Source organism: Protomyctophum bolini, assembly GCF_963924005.1.
Source record: "Protomyctophum bolini genome assembly, chromosome: 10".
Taxonomy (NCBI): domain Eukaryota; kingdom Metazoa; phylum Chordata; class Actinopteri; order Myctophiformes; family Myctophidae; genus Protomyctophum; species Protomyctophum bolini.
Window position 1 is genome coordinate 6,207,107 of NC_137871.1, and position 18,082 is coordinate 6,225,188.

Sequence of the window (18,082 nt, forward strand, 5' to 3'; positions counted from 1 at the left end):
AGGAGCAAAATTCAGATATTTATTCACAATATGGTGAATTGCAGATTGTGGAAGGTTGCATGGCAAACAAACATGGAGGATGAGGAAAGCAGTCCAGGCAGGAAGCAGGCAGAAGAGCAGGCAGTAGAATATACCGTAGGTGAGCTGGGTTCTGGAGGAGAGGAGAAGAGCTTGAGTTTGCAGAAAACACAGGAGCAGATACTAGGAAATATAACTAGACTATAACTTCACTAGAACATAAACACTGGCTAGAATCAAGCTATAGTACTACCATGAAAGGTTGAACAGTGATCTGACGATGAGTGGAGTGAAGACCAGGGTATAAATACTGTCAGGGCTGAAGACTTGATGGCCGGCAGGTGTGTCAATTGAGTGCGATGAGGTGACCACAGACAGGTGTGCCAAGGCTGGAAGCTGGGTGGAAGGGCGACGCCCACACATAGCCACAGTATGGCAACACAGAGCCCCATACTGTGACACGTCGGGCTATACGTGAGTCAAGCAAGAACCTGACTCCACCGACATGAATGTGACTCCACCCCAGCCCCATCAAGGGCGAGGAGGAGATGCAGTTCAGCAGTCCCCCACTAGCCATGGGCCTCAACCTGTAGGTAGTAAGTATAGTGATCAGCGACAGAGATCACCGTCCCCGACCTGCGAACACGTGTTCATCGGGATGCCCGGGGGCCAAATCGGATGCACCACAGTATAGATTTTAACCCCTATATTGGGCATGGACTTTATACCCTTGCATCACCACCAGAGCACCCTCATAAGTATAAGTATACACTTGACCACTTAAAACCCCTTAGTCTATAATGACACAGACTTGAGTTACAATTGTATTCTGAATCTCTTTGCCAAAAATAGCCAATCTATACAAGATAGAATTTGGTTGTTATTTTGTTTCGGTGAGTTTCCTCGTCTCTTTGTCTCTCTGTACTCGTGTGACTCCGCCTGGCTTGCAACTCAACCCCCTCAGCAGTTGTTTTTTCGGACAGGTTTTCTCATCATGTAATCTTTTTATGTGAGCAGACGTAAAAGCATAGCTGAAATAGCTGACATTTTCCCCGAGTCTCGTTTGATTACGTGGGAGAGAGCCTCTAATGAGAGACATGGAGCTTTGTTTTCCAGCCATGTTGGACACGCAGCCCAGGGACTCCATCGGCCCCTCTCTCCCAGCTGGCCTTTGATGCCAGCGGAGAGCAATCAGACTAATTGGCCATGGCAACGCTGATGAAACATTTCAGTGGGAGAGAGTGAGAGAGAGAGAAAAGGAGGGAGCGCGTGCGTGTGAGTGTGTGAGAGAGAGAGAGAGAGAGAGAGAGAGAGAGAGAGAGAGAGAGAGAGAGAGAGAGAAGGGGAAAAACATAGGATTGGAAAACTGAATCAATATCATTAATCACGGGTAGGAATCCGCGATTAATGGTGTCTGTTTTCCATTAGGGCCGAAGGCAGACGTGAGCACTACGTAAAAACGGGGATAAGGAATGATCAGGCCATAGCGCTGCCTGTGACCCCAGCTGTCCTCTCCACGACCAGACACCACAGTTCACGGTCCAGAGGTCTCGACCACACACCACAGTTCACGGTCCAGAGGTCTCGACCCAGCGACGCACACACACACTATGGCGCGCATCGATGGAGCGCCATACACGCACGCACGCACGCACACACACACACACACACACACACACACACACACACACACACACACACACACACACACACACACACACACACCAGCTCAAACCAACATGGTGTCATCTGTCTCACTACAGCCAGAATCTGAGTGAGTTACAGGGAAAGCTACACGCACATTATGCACCTATGTGATAATGTGAGTGACCACATCAAACAAGAGGTGGATGCGGACAAATACTGCGGCATGGTCATGCTGGACCTCCAAAAGGCTTTTGACACCGTGAACCACTCCATACTGGTTAACAAGCTAAAAGCAATTGGTTTTCATAGCACATCAGTGAGCTGGATGCAATCCTATACCTGGAGGGGAGAGAGCAGAGAACAGTGAACTGAACACTGTCCCCTCCCCTCCCAGTGAGCTGTGGCGTTCCACAAGGAAACATACTAGGGACTTTACTGTTTTAAGGAACAAACTGCAGGTTGAAAAGGCCCTCAGCTCTGAACTCTGTAGAATCTGCACCTGGCTCACGGATAACAACATATCCAACATAACATAACTTAATACACCTGGGAAAAACTGAACCCATTCTTTTTGGACCAAGCAGTAATCTCAGCAAGGCAGATGGCTTCTTGATTAGAGTGGGTGACAGTCACACGAAAAGATGAAATTACCGTATACCTAGGTTCCATCCTGGACTGGAGGCAAATCTTTCCGGTGATAAAATGTCCACCAACGTAATCAAAAAAGTCAACCAAAGAACAAGATTCCTATACAGGATATTAAACACCTTGAAGACCCTAACAAGGTTTCTTTGACTATATGCATGCACCTCTTGGTACCACAGCACCTCAAAGGACCTTAAAACAAGGCTCCAGACTTCCCAAAACCAACTGGTCAGACTTCTTCTTGGCCTCTCCTCCCGAACCCACCTCACCCCTGCCCACTTTGACAGGCTGGAATGGCGTAGGGTCGACGACAGAGTACAGCATCTTGCAATGGGTCTGGTCCACAATATTCGATACACCACCAAGATACCCGCATGTACCTGTCTAAATACTTCCTTAATGTCAATGTTAAGTCCACACCCACAACACCAGAGGGAGCTCAACAAACCATGTGCAATTCAGATTCGGCACTATAACAAGGGACTAAATTAATTTCGCTTCCTATGCCACCAAAATGTGGAACCGGAACGCCCTACCAACAGTCATGAAGACATGCGATCCCTTGACCTTGACTCCCTTCGGGCCAGTTTCGAACGGCTGCAATTCGAAACTGGCCCCCGTAAAAATCTGAATCAAGTTTTTGTATTGAGTTGTGCTTGAAATGTACTGTAATTCTGCAAACTATAATAAATACTTCAATCAATCAAACAATCAATCAATCAATCAATCAATGCAGCTTTGGAGCTCAAGTGGCAGGGTGGCAAAGAGCAGTGTTGACATATTTCGCGAAAGAAACAAGCAACCAGGTTCTATGAAAATATGGCCAACAGAAGCGACTAGGCAACCTGAGCACACACACACACACACACACACACACACACACACACACACACAGACACACACACACACACACACTGCGGCTATTTGAAAATGGCAGATCTACAAACTTGTGATGTGATACGGTGTGTTTTAAAGAAAATGCTAAATTATGGCGGAAATGGGCGAGGCCTGTGTGGGGAGTTGAACCAAAGAATCCAAATACATTTTGATTGTAGGACCTAAGCTGAAAAGTTGGCCAAAACGAAAAGCAGGCTGGTATAGCACCACCATGAGGCCAGTTTGAAAACATTGGGGTGTTCTGTCTTCATTGGCTTACTGGCAGCATGCACAAAATGTTTGACACAGGTTTGCTGGATTAACCCGACAGACAGACAGACAGAAAGACATACAGACAGGCAGGCAGGCAGGCAGGCAGGCAGGCAGGCACGCAGACAGACAGACAGACAGGCAGACAGGCAGGCAGGCAGGCAGGCAGGCAGGCAGGCAGGCAGGCAGGCAGGCAGGCAGACAGACAGACAGACAGACAGACAGACAGACAGACAGACAGACAGACAGACAGACAGGGCAAAAACATGCTCTCCGTCCTTGACCTTTGGCCTGGCTGGTGGTGATAATTAGTGCATCATTGAGTAGATTATTTGCTAGGTTCAACACACTCTCTCTCTCTCTGTGTGTGTGTGTGTGTGTGTGTGTGTTGTTTGTGTGTGCGTGCGTGCGTGCGTGCTGGTAGACAAGTCTTTCTGTCTTAGCCCTGACTCATAGACACAGCAGGGCTGATGTTGGACAGCAGACGATAGCAGTGTATCAGATTCAAAACAGGCGTAGCCATCCTGTCTGCTTATAGCTCTGAACACGGCACTGCACTATATCTGCTCCTCTGTCCGCCTGTCGCTTCTCTTCCCTCATTCTTCGTGTTTGTCATTTACTGTTTTGCCCCTTCTTCTGATGGACTTCGAGTCATTTGGAGAGCATTTACATGAGGGCATTACGATAATCAGCTCAACATGCCAAGGTCGCGTGTCATTTATTTGTTTGGGCAAAGACGCCGTTATGGTGTGACGCCGTTTTGTGCATTAGGTTCTATGACAAGACATCTTTCTCTGGCATTGAGAGAAAACAAGAACGTTTCCAGTTGGATGAAGAGCAATGTCTGGTCTCGGCACCGGGTGGAGAGGTGAACAAAGCAAGGCCCTTTTTTTTTAGCAATAATGCCACTATAAAACATGGAAGATTTGCAGCAAATTTGACACGCGAAAGCAATCAGGAAGCAATCAGAGCACAAAGGAGCAATCAGGTGTCGCAACGTAAGGGAAGCAATGAGCCAGGTCACATGAAAGGGCCATTAGTGAGCTTTATGAGAGCCTTGTGGCCTATGAGAGCAGCCCGCTCGTCAATGCCACTTACAGACTTACAGTAGTCGTTAGATTGCATTATATCGATTCTGAAAATCCAAATCCTATTCCGCTTAACCAAATTCCTTATTTAATCCTTTTAGTTAAATCGTTATAGCGGACGGCAGGGAAACAATTTTTTCTTTGGCAAAAAGGTCGCCTCTATTGCACTTGTTAACAATACTCCTTCGGCGTTGAACAACACATAAATACGTTGGGGGGGGGGGGGGGGGGGGGGGAGACGACGACACATCAAAGGGCTCTGGAACTTGGCCTTGCAGAATGTGGCCGTGTAGAGACACTAGCAAATCAACAGTTCTCTTGGAGAAGAAGTAAGTGCATCTGACTTCTCTGGCAGAATACAGCTCTTTCATGCTGATTGCGTCTCCAGCAGTGGAGAACGTACAAGCTGCCTATGAGGGGGCGGAGGACGTGCGCTTTGTGCATCGACTCTGGTTAAATGCACCCACACATTAGCCTCTAATGTTGCCTGTGTGTGTGTGTGTGTGTGTGTGTGTGTGTGTGTGTGTGTGTGTGTGTGTGTGTGTGTGTGTGTGTGTGTCAGCGTGTGTGTGTGTGTGTGTGTGTGAGAGAGAGAAAGAGAGAGCGTTGTGTTAGGCCAGAGGCACACAAAGCCTGGGGAAATGGTTCAACCGTAGAGAATCGTTTGACTAGACCAGTGTCCATGTATAGTTAAAGAACCATATAATGTATTCTTTCTGTCAGTCAATGAGATCCTCAACCCTACAAACACCTGGTAATGCCAGGGAGGGTTGTGAAAGAACTGCTTAAAAGACCATTCCAAGTGTTTCTACATGTATATTGTACAATGTGCATTATACATTCACCGTCGTCAGGAACAATTACATTGCCTTGCTCAAGGACAGGACAGCAACCCAGGAGGAGCCGAGGATCGAACCAGGGACCGATCTGCTCCACCTCCTGAGCTTTTCTCCTTTCTGCCACCCAATAAACATTACAGAATGTATACCTGTAGGTCAATAATGTTACCTGTAACTCACTATCATTACAAACCTCTTCAAGCTCAAATTCTATACTTGTAGTTCAAAATGCAAGCTCAACTCCAAAACTCTTTCAAGCCATATTGATATAAATGCAAATTGAATTAAAGCAACAAATAGAAAATGCAGAACAAAGAGCAGGTGTGTGGCATTGCTGGGTTTACTGCGGAAACAATGGCACTTTGTCACGCTCGATCAGCATGTTCAAGGGTCAGTATAGTACCCGGCATTAATTGCCCTCTCTCTCTAAATAAACCCTAAACTAAAACTAAGTCAATTCCTAAACCAAAAAAAAAACCCACCTTTGCACTTATGTGAAATAATACTGAAACTAAAACAAAACGCAAACACCAAACTGAAAAACATGAATTCAAAACTGTAACAAGTAAGTATATAGGCTGCCTAGCTGAGGCCACTGGCCTCAGTGAACTGCAGGTCTCGTTGCCAACAGGAGGGGAATGGGAGTGGAGTGCACAGGAGCAGAAGGAACGCTCGCCCCCTCTCTTTTTCTCCTCCCTTTGCAACTCCTGACTTTGATGTAGCACTGCTGGTTATGCCATATTTTTCTTGGCTATTGAGACCAAGTGGAAAATACAATGTAACAAAGCTCTCGTTGCTCATGGCCCGAGTGCATAGATTTAACTTTATCTTTTTATTTTTTGTGTGTGACTTTAAAAGATGGGGGAGTTGTTTGAAGGTGACACCAGCACTTTAATTCCCCCCCCCCCCCCCCCCCCTCTAATCCCTAACTCAACAGAGAGCTGTGCAGTCAATGAGAAGGCTCCTCCACACTTCTATTAAATACTAGAACTCTCCTTTGTACGGAAGGTGGTGACATCATCATTACAAGACATGTCCATTATCAGACATCTGATGACATGTGAGCCAGTTGAATTGGTCGTCATGGTGACCGAAACACGGGTGTGTGTGTATATACAGTGCATATCTCTCTGGCAGGCCGTCACAACATCAAATGGAAGCAAAGAGCTTAATTTAATGAAGGACAAAGGAATGCCTGCAAAGTAGATTTTTTACTTGAATAGAGTTATAGAGGACCACTAAAACAACGTTAGTGTAATACACACAGAGGGGCATTGTTGAAAAGACTACAAAGTGAAACTCGCGGAGTGATCATTTATCCACTTGAATCATATATATATACTTAGTTGACCCGAGTCCATCAAAGCCCACACTAAACAACATTATAGCCAATCTACAAACTCACGCGTCACAATATGGCGCGATTGGCGCGTTGTGGAGCTTGTGCATCAGCTGTAGTTTCACCAAATGTTCGCCTCCCAGAATAGTGACACCAGGCGTTATGCTGTTAAGTATAAAAATGTACCCGTTGGACCATTTGTAAATGGTTGCATTCTGTCTGAGCCAAAAGTATGACAGTTGTTTATGATATTAACATTAATGTGCTACCCAAGAGAAACATATGTCTACTCCTTCAAACAATGTTTCCCATCAATAAATCACACGCAAAGTATTTGCGCTCGCAGTCCTTCCGCGGCAATTACTCTGACATTAGTTGTTGAATCTTATAATCGACATGTGGAAGACATGCCATGGCAGGGCATGGCTGGCAATGCTTGGGTGGTTCTCAGTGTATGTGGGCGTGCGTGCGTGCGTGGCATGCTTTGCTATTATTTGAGGGTGGGCCACCCTGCAAAGATACGGTGGGATATAGAGTTACAATTAGGAAAATGTTGGAATTCAGGGTTATGATTGGGCATGTTGGTGTAGGGATGGGTGAAGGGAGGGGTTAAATAGGGTATAGGGTCGTTTTCATTCTATCTCAATGGGATAGTTCCAGCCAATAGGAGCAATTTTTGATCTCTCTTTGCGGCGAGATTAAAGCGTGTCGCTACTCTCCTACTCTACACTCTGGCCCCCAAATGGTGCCCAGGTCATCGTGACATCGCGTGACATCAGCCCCCAAATGGTGCCCAGGTCATCGTGACATTGCGTGACATCATCTGGGATGGATATATAGAAAATGTGATCTGCTGTCCATACTGTATGTGGAGAACTCTGATCCATATTGGCCAGCAAATCATCTGACCTCAGACCTCAAACCCTTAGATCTCTACATTATATGGATATATGTTGATCCTTCCCCCTCCATCCTTCTTCCTCGATGTCTCCCTTTTGACTTACACCTGTCCGTTCAAACTCTAGACGGGGCCGCCTGGCCGTGCCCCAAAGTTATTAGTGCAGCCGCACCCGGTAGCCGGCGAAAACTAGAGTTCTCAACAGGCCTGGAAATTAACCCATTCTGACCTGAGATCAGATTCATACGAGGTTTCCACTGGACACACACTGGTCTGATTAACCCATTCTGACCTGAGATCAGATTCTAAAAATGTCAGTCGTTCTTCGATTTAAAAAAACATAGCAGACCTACAAGCTCGTAGCGCGCCACTCGGTGGCGCGCTATGAGCTTGTAGATCCAAACCCTGTACACTCAAGAGAATGTCCCCAACCTACCACCCTTAGATTTCCATATACTGTATGAAGCTGACCTGTTTCTGACATTCAATATGTTGATCTGACCTCATCAAACCCTGTATACACTCAAGAAATGCTCCTTATATGGGAAGTATACAGAATTCATTCCATGTTGATCTGACCCCCCCCCCCCCATGCCAAAGCGTTAGCGCTCGCCCAGCAGGTCTGCCGTCAACGAGGCGGATGCGTGCACGCGGCACGCCCTCAGGCGTCTTACTGGTATGGTAAAGATTAGTGTTAGTTTGGGGGCAATGGGTTAACCCAAGGTCACAAAGATGAAAATACAAACGTGTGTATATGTTTGTACTACATTAGTTTAGAGTTTATGTTGTGTTTATATAAGCTCTTTTGGTTTGTACCTATACCTGTACAGCAGTCAGAGCTTTGCAGCTGGTGGGTCGTCACAGAGACGGGACAGGAACCATAGATTCAACTTCGGGGCCAGAGGGTCAAGGTCTCACGATACTTATGGAAAATGTCAAAATGCATAATCCTCTCTTTCAAATGTAAGAGAATAAACGTATGAAATTAGACTATGTCGGTCTAGACACTCGCTGATTACTAAAGCCAGGCATTTCTTCTGGCGCCCTTTTACCTGTAAAAAAGAGTAAGTATAGCCTTGCCGAGCCATGAGGCCCATAGGACAGGAGCCTATCTCCTGTTTCTGTAGCGTGAGGCAGCTTGAAGTACACCCCATGGACGCTAGTATGTCGCAAAGTTCATTACATTTTGTGTGTGTATGTCTGTGTACATTAATGTAAGTTTATTATATCAGCAGTGCACGAACCTAACATTTGTGAATATTGGGACGTCAGAATGATGGGAGGTTGGACTTGGAATTATGAGCGGACCGACCCCGGAAAAACTGTGAAAAGTAGCTGAATTAAAAACGCAACAAATTCTAACTTTTGTGGCTTAGTGGAGAGGCAAAGTATTAACCTCTCTCCGTGGCAGCCTACACTCTTACGGTCCGTTCAGAATTTAAACAAATTCGCCTCAGTTCGTCCCGCTTGCGCTGCGGCAGGTCACGCCGCGCCCGTTCGCGGCACTCGCGCAACTTCTCATCTTTGCACTGAATGCGTATGTAATCGCGCTGCTCTCTAACCATCCAAGTCTGAACGCAGCTTTAGGGCGCGGGCGCATATCCACATCAACAAACGCCTATAGAGCTATACATCTGGTATATAGATGGAAATTACGCTATAGTAGTCAACTTGTAGCTTCGGCAAAACAACGGAAACGCCTTGCCGACACTACAAGTTGAAGCCGCCGCGCACTAGCGTCATTTCCATCCAACATGCAGCTGTTTGTTTAAAAACCCCGGAAGAGATGCCTGCATGCTCTGCGCTTTCTTGCCACCTCTTGACGCAACAGTGTGCCTGTACCCTTACTGAGCCGTTTCCCTTGTAGCACACTCCACCATTGCCATTTCTATTAGACCAACCACAGTAATAGCAAATCCACTGGTCCCCATGTTCTAATAGGCAGTTATAGGCACCCTTCAATCAGATCTGCGGCCACCAATCACACAAATATGCATCACTTTTCCACCTTTTCTACTTTTACACCCCCCCGCCCCCCCCCCCCACACACAAACACACACACACACACACACACACACACACACACACACACACACACACACACACACACACACACACACACACACACACACACACAACTAGTCACAGTACTCCCAGACAGTAGCGCGTCACGAAGATGCAAGATGCGCAGCCTATAGAGCAGGTGTCTCTTCCAGGTTTTTAAACAGCTGGTGGATGGAAATGACACTCACGCGCCACGGCTGCGACTTGCAGCGGGGGGGAAAGCGTTTCCGATTTTTCAAGACCTTACAAGACCTCTACAAGCTGACAACGCGTCACACAATGCGACGCGTCGTGAGCGTGTATAGATCAGCTAATATAAAAATAAATTGAAGAAACGTGAAAGATTTTAAAGATGGAGTGCCACCATTTTTTTCCACCCTAAAACATGATCATCAGGTATTATTACCATATAAGGGGGAATAACTTTTTCCAAAAAGTGTACAGTATTTGTTAAAATCATGCTTTTATTTGGACACGCCCACCAGTTCATTAAGTATGCCTGGTTTGCCGGGTGGGTGGTGATGGGTGGTGATCCACCTGAACTGAAGCCGCACCCACAGCTGTATTTAGACTCTTATTCACGCCAGCATTTCTTCCATTTGAGCTCTTATTTTGAAATCCACTAGCAGCAGACATAACCTAGGAAGCTGAACGGAGCTGAACAGGCCTTGTTTACAATGTGAATCCAAACCGGAGCTCTGGAGAGCTCCACATCTGTGCCGTCAAAGAAACGCTGTTTTGACCAACAAATGCCATCTGGGAACAAGGAATAGGAGATACAAGGCGATTGAAAGAAACGGATAGAATGGATTATTATGTCGACGGCGATCTAAGATGGACGATCCAGTGCTGTGCTAACAACACAGCTAGCTAACTGGCTAACGTAAGTATAGCATTATGGCTCGATCGATCGAATGCACTATAAAAGCGCAATTGGCATTAATCAACGGCAATGGCGCTATAGGAGAGTCACTTTTTTACCAGTGCACCTCTGCTGCCTTCTCCGTCCCAGTCTGATGCTTGCTGTGTGGGGGACTCGATCCCCCACCCGTCATCTCCTTTCCTCATCTCACCCCACCACAGCCACTCATCTCCTTAATCTCCCTTATCTACGCTTGGTTTATCCTCCTGTCTGCTCCTCCCTCCCTCCAGTCTCCCATCCATCTATCTCTCTCCAGGTCTTCTCCTCCTCCTCCTCCTCCTCCTCCTCCCCTCCTGTGTTTGTTCCACTCCCGCTGTCCTCTCTCCCCTGACGCGCAGCTCCCGTGCATTAAAAGACAGAGCTTGGAAACACATTCCCTTAAGTACCTGCTGTGGAACTCCGCGGCGATGATAACTCCAGACCCGTTTCCACACACAGGACTGGGAAAACAGTCAAGCTAAAAAATAAAAACTGGGGGAGTGAAGAAAAAAAAAGAGAATCTCCAGCCGGTCGGTATTTTCATATACCCTTTTGAAATGTAAATGATTGACACAGACAACAAGAGTCACCTCTCTTTATTCAGGGGGGGGGGGGGGGTTTGGTCAGAATATTTACGGCAATTTAATCCATTTGCTCGTGTATACGGCAAAAAAAAGGGCCGCTAATAAATCGCAGTAGGCTGTCACGTACAGCGGAGGACAGATAGTGTGTTCTCTCACCCACAGAGTCTATGCCACATTAGCGCTGTTGTATCAAAGGCCCCCGCCGGCGCTGTGCGCTTAGGTTGACACTTATACAGCTGTTCACATCTGGAACAAGGGTTTGTTTTGTGGTGATCCTTTTAACCTATGATATCATTAACCGAGGGGGTCGTGTCCTCAATGCTCCAAGAAACAGCGGCCGGCCATGCACAATATTCAGTGGATGCAGGCTATTACACAATCCTTAAATGTCTAGGGGTGGTAAAGGATGCAATATATGGCAAGTTTCGGCTCTTTTTGAAGGTCAACTTAGTACAAAAATATACAGAATTCTGAGGATTTCAAACCTGTCTTTTCTTACAGTCAAAATAATATGGAGCAAATCAAAGAAACAATCGAAAATAATCTTGTCCTCACCTTTAAAAAATATAAGAAAACTCTGGCAGCTCAGGGAAATAAAAAGGGTTAGAACTTACACACTATACAAAGGCTATATATATATAGCACTCTCTGGCTGCACTGACTGCAACTATCCGAAAGGCGTCGCTTTATACAATAAGCATGAGGCTCTCATACTTTACTGACGCTTGCAACTTTCACAGTTTACACATAACATGTGTTCAGTTCTGACACAAACAAACTGAGGCCACACCAAACATTCAGTGCGGGGCAGACAGCATGGACATCATTTGAGACCTCACAGCTCTGGACATGTAGCGTTGCGTACTATACAGCTACAGCAAACTGTTAGACACATGCACTGCCAGTAAACATATATAGTGGAGAAGACGGGTAGGTGATTGGTCCAGGCTGAATTGGAGGCGAGGCGTATAGCAACAGGTATAAGGTCTCACTCTCCGCCCATGGCAAAAGGACCTGGACTGAAAGCTGATGTCAGTGTTCCACTCTCTCTCTGTGTGTGTGTGTGTGTGTGTGTGTGTGTGTGTGTGTGTGTGTGTGTGTGTGTGTGTGTGTGTGTGTGTGTGTGTGTGTGTGCGTGCGTGCGCACGCGTGCATGCATGCACATTCCTGTGTGTTTGCGAGAGCGTCAGTGCCAAGACGCCCATGTAGGAAGAAGAGTGATTTCTGTCTGATACGATTCCGGGCCGAGCCGCCCCGGGTCCCTCAGCCACGTCGGAGACATGCAGGTTGCGTCAGTGGAAGCGGATCACCAGAACCTAATGAGGCCTCGCACACGGCTCTTAATTCCCCACTGTAGCGTCGGTGAGTAATAGACTCCGAATCGGCGTTCTGATAGACGGCAGCACCGCCGTATATAGCAGGGGAGGAAAAGGGCCATTCATTGTTCCGTCCATGTGTGTTTTCTGCTCATTTACAGTATCTCTTACTGTATAGCAGCTTAATAGCTCACGCTGCCTGCCAAAAAGTGTCGTGTCTCACAGACACTTTGAGAGAGAGAAAGATTCATGTCCATGAGAGGTGTATAGGAACAGTATATTTAGTTATTAAGATGCTCTGCTTCATATTCTGCTGCTAATCATTCAGAGGAACAAAGATTTCATCTCATCAGGGAAGGTGTTGCACTTAATCTCTCCTTGCCTGTGTGCGTGTGTGTGTGTGTGTGTGTGTGTGTGTGTGTGTGTGTGTGTGTGTGTGTGTGTGTGTGTGTGTGTGTGTGTGCATGTGTGTGTGTGTGCGGGATTACCCACTCAATTTCAAGTCTCTGCAAGTTGATTTTTGTACCATCCAATGGCTTCCTAGAAAACAAAAACAAAGATATGCTTTGTGAAATCAGTCATGTCAAATATATACTTACTGTGTCATATAGTCAACAGGCTTAACATGCCAGACCGACCACTATGGTCCTTTAAGGATAGGATTTAGGGTAAATTAAGGTCATTAGGGCCTTGAGAATGAATGTAGTCAGTGGAAATCAGTTGAGAAATAGACGTTTAGTTGAGGAGCATAGGGATATTTCACGCTAATTCGGCTAAAAGCGCCAAACTTCGCACAGATGTATAACCCAGGGCATGCTATAGGGCAAGCCTAATGATTTAGCTAGGGCGCCCAAGCCGGCGACCTTCGGGGTCACCATATGGCCACCATTGACAACCTTAAAGTATATAAGGCAACATTTTCTAAATGTCATCATGCTTTAAGTAGCATGTGACGTGTCAAACTAGGGCGTTGTCATGATGCTGAATCCATCCCAAGCATTAGTTTTGCATGAAAAACACTCCTTTGGGCTAAATTCGGCCATATAGTCGCACTTGCCCAAATGTGCTGACCTCACTGTACCTGTCAGTAGGTGTTGGGCCGAGGGAGTAGGCCGAAGACTCTATTATGTCTTCCCAGTGGGGGCTCCTCACTGGAGGAGTAGGACGAAGGCTCTATATACGTCTTCCCAGTGGGGGCTCCTCACTGGAGGAGTAGGACGAAGGCTCTATACGTCTTCCCAGTGGGGGCTCCTCACTGGAGGAGTAGGACGAAGGCTCTATATACGTCTTCCCAGTGGGGGCTCCTCACTGGAGGAGTAGGACGAAGGCTCTATACGTCTTCCCAGTGGGGGCTCCTCACTGGCGGGTGAGTCACAGTATAGGAACAAGCAGTGACAAAATGTGTGCGGTGAGGAATCAACTGGCATAACGATTAAACTGGGGAGAAAAGAAGGTTAAAATATTTTTTTTAAAAGGGTTGATTTTGTGATTAAAAGTTTTATTTCATGTCATACTACTTTCAACCTATCAATAGAGTCAGAAAAGGCACCAAAAAAAAGACGTTTTACTTGTAGGCAACAATTAGCAACGATTCAGGTTGGGGTTAAGATTATAGGCATTTAAGCTTGACCCCGGGGATCTGAGGAGACCTATAGGCTATCTTCACCCTCTCCCATGACTTATCGTTAGCAGAGATGGAGTACGAGGCCTTGTATGGAGAGTTTCTGTTCTTAAAAAAATTGAAATTGAAAAGATTTGAAAAGAAAGGAAAATGTGTAGGCATTTTATAGGTTATAGGTTTAGGGTTTGGACACTTTTTTGTGCGTGTGCGTCGATGCGTGTGTGTGTGTGTGTGTGTGTGTGTGTGTGTGTGTGTGTGTGTGTGTGTGTGTGTGTGTGTGTGTGTGTGTGTGTGTACTGTGTGCGTGTGTGTTTTGTGAAATTGGAACTGTGTTCGTGTGACGCGTCACTCATGGAAAGAGAACACAACTACAGATTGTATCCTGGGGGGTGGGGGGGGAGGGAAACCGGAGCACAATGCAAAGCAAACAGCATCTCAACCTGTGGGATGATAGACTTTCCATCTGGCCTGTTTATATGTTCCGTGCACATCGTGTACTACCGTACGCTACTGTAGTAGGCCAGCTACTCTCTCGCCATAGCCACCGGCGGCACTTAACAACCACTTCCTTGTCATTCAACAAAACAACACATATCGATAGCTACCGGCGGTGGCATTTATGGAAACCAAAGTGAGGGAAGCGATGAAAACGAACCCACGTGAGAGGATTGACTTTTTGTTCCATCACGCACGCTGCTGCACCCAATAGCTCACTATCTCCAAGGAGAATTATTTATAGATCACATTTTCCACACGGTATTTTCAGTGGCAAAAAAAAAAGGCGGTTAGCCTATAAGTTTAGACAAGAGTACAATCAAAGTTTCCGTTTCTTCAAAGAGCCCCCCCACCCCCCCACCCCGAAAGGGACAAAAGCTGCCGCAACCGTTCTTTGATCTATGGCACTCCAAATATTACTGTTACCTTGTGGTTATACAGACAATAATACTTTTGCTCACTTTGGCAAAATGCAATTAATCTGCTTGATGACAAGTTCAAAGATTAACGGGATAAACAAGGAGATGTACGTAGTAGAGGAGACACCCTTTTAGTGGAATATTCCACTCCTGAACGATAATGAATAATGATCTATTGTCCGTCTAATAGCTCCAGCTCATTCTAGTAGTCTGGTGGTTCTCAAGGCAATGCAACGGAGTGTAGGCTACAATTCCACACAGGTCTTCAAGTCACCAGTGATGCAAAAATACCAGCGAGCACACGTAACCCCCGTTGACACGCTCATGGGTAAATTAAATGCTTTTATTATGGCGCGCGTTGCCTTATACCCGTGGCGCGGCCATTGAAATTTCCATGATTGTGGAAGACACACAGAGCTCCACCCTATAGCTGCAGATTTATTTTCACACATGCTGGGTGAGGTGTCTGCAATTCCTCCCCGCCCTGTCATTGTTTGTTCTGCTGTTAAGTGTGAATATGAGCAGAGACGTACAGCCCTGTTTTTTCGGGGGCCTTTCCCTCGCCCCGCCAAGTGCCGTTCGCTCATGTCACTTAACCCAGCAGCTTTCCAGACGCCTCTCTGGCCCTCCGTTTTCATCAACGCGGAGTGAGAACGGGGCCCGGCTTTTCGCTATTCGGGGCCGTCAGTCTGTCTCCAGAGTCAGACCGTTTGCCCGTGTGAACCTGGGAATGTAGAAATGGCATGTATACCGCTCGCATTGTTTCCAACATGACATATTCATGCATGCATAATGCGCCCCAATTTGAGCAGGGGGAAAGTAGTTGGCATTTCAAGTAGAGCGCACACGCCGCCAGTGTATTCATTTGAATGGACCCGGGCCGTAAGGGTCACACACTCTCAGAGTTGGATTTGGCTGTGTGCTGTGGATGACTGTGGCAAGGAACCGCAGTTGTTTGCAGTATTGCATAGATTATGGATAAAAAACAATCATATATCGTAACATGTAATCTTAAGATTGTACATGCGTGTTGTTGATTGAAGTGTATACCATGGGCAAAACCAATAACTATATATGGACTATAACAAAGGTCTCTCTTTCCTTTCTACGATCACTTACAGCATGTAACAGCACACACCGGTGTCACTATATATGCGAGGACCAGCGCATTGCAGACTGTTCAGTATAGCCTATACTGTATGTGTTCCATATTATGAACGGGTGGTGTATAAACATAATTAATTCACCACGTCCAGTCGCTGAGGCCTGCTGGGAATGACAACGCTGTGTGTGTGTGTGTGTGTGTGTGTGTGTGTGTGTGTGTGTGTCATGTGGAAGTGGGAATTCCGTCCAGCTCTACCATCTCTCACTGTGATAAAAGAAACACCCGGAAGATTGTCAAAGCTCATTGTCAAGAGGACGGGAATAACAGACGCACAAACACACACTAATACAGTACACCTGAGGACGGGAATAACAGACGCACAAACACACTCTAATACAGTACACCTGAGGACGGGAATAACAGACGCACAAACACACTCTAATACATACACCTGAGGACGGGAATTAACAGACACACAAACACACTCTAATACATACACCTGAGGACGGGAATTAACAGACACACAAACACACTCTAATACATACACCTGAGGACGGGAATAACAGACGCACAAACACACTCTAATACAGTACACCTGCGTGCGCGCTTCAAAGTGTGAAAAAAGAGTGTCAAAAAAGTGTTCTCTACTAAATCATCGGTGACTCCTGAGCAGAATTGAGCCTGATTTGCAGTATATTTCAGCAGTCACTGCTTTGCATTACAAAGACAGGACACAGAGGTCACAGAAGTCAAATGAAAGACACACACACACACACACACACACACACACACACACCCTGAGGTCGAGGAGGACGGCGTCATCTTCAAGTCACAACGCAAAGAGACGCGGCTTATTGCAAACAAACCAACGTACAACGCTGCTCTTCTTGTGACTGTCATTGGCCAGGATGAACACAGTATACAGTATATTATACACACACTGTATGTGGGGGGCTTTTCACACCTCTCACGCCACGCATGACTTCCCTGCAGACGGGCGCTCCTTTGACAGCCAGACAGACCCCGCTGCAGTCTGTTTATGTACACTGCCACGAGGGCGCCAAGAGTACCCTCCACACACACACACACACACACACACACACACACACACACACAGACACGCACACACACACAGACACGCACACACCCCAACACACCTTCAGGGCTCATCCACCTCCTGACTGCAAGGAATGTTTATCCTCAGCGAGGTATACAGTCATCAACACGGTGTATCTACCTGTGAGGGCCCAAATGTCCCCACAAGTATATATAATTTGATAAATATACAGGTATATTATATATACAATATATTGCGAGGTGTGTGTGTGTGTGTGTGTGTGTGTGTGTGTGTGTGTGTGTGTGTGTGTGTGTGCGTGCGTGCGTGCGTGTGTGTGTGTGTGTGTGTGTGTGTGTGTGTGTGTGTGTGTGTGTGTGTGTGTTTTGTGTGCGTGCGCGTGTGCGTGCGTGTCAGTGAGTAAAATACCTGCAGTTAGATAATATCTCATGTCCTAGCAGGCTAAAGAGACTAAATAAACAGTGTTCTAAGCAGAGCGCTAACATGACAACGTGTTACACACGCGCGCACACACACAGAGCTGCTTTTCCATCAACAATTAGTAACCATCCATCCAGCGTTGTTTACCTTAAAGGAAAGACCTGTTTTTCTAGTCAGGGGTTCTCAACCCATGGGCCGCGACCCCTCGGGGGGTGTATGTAAACGAAGAGTTTACATACACAGAGTACATGCGTAAACTTTCCTCAGTGATTATATCTGGTTTCAGTATTCATATCTGGGTTCAGTATTCATTCATGATGATATATGTTCTCCATTATTGAGGTTATTTTTTGCAGTCAGTTTGTATTAGGGGTGGTGTGGGGGTCGCATGGCCACATGGCCAAAGCCTTTCCAGGGGGTCCCCGGCCAAAGAACTTTGAGAACCCCCTGCTATAAGTTACA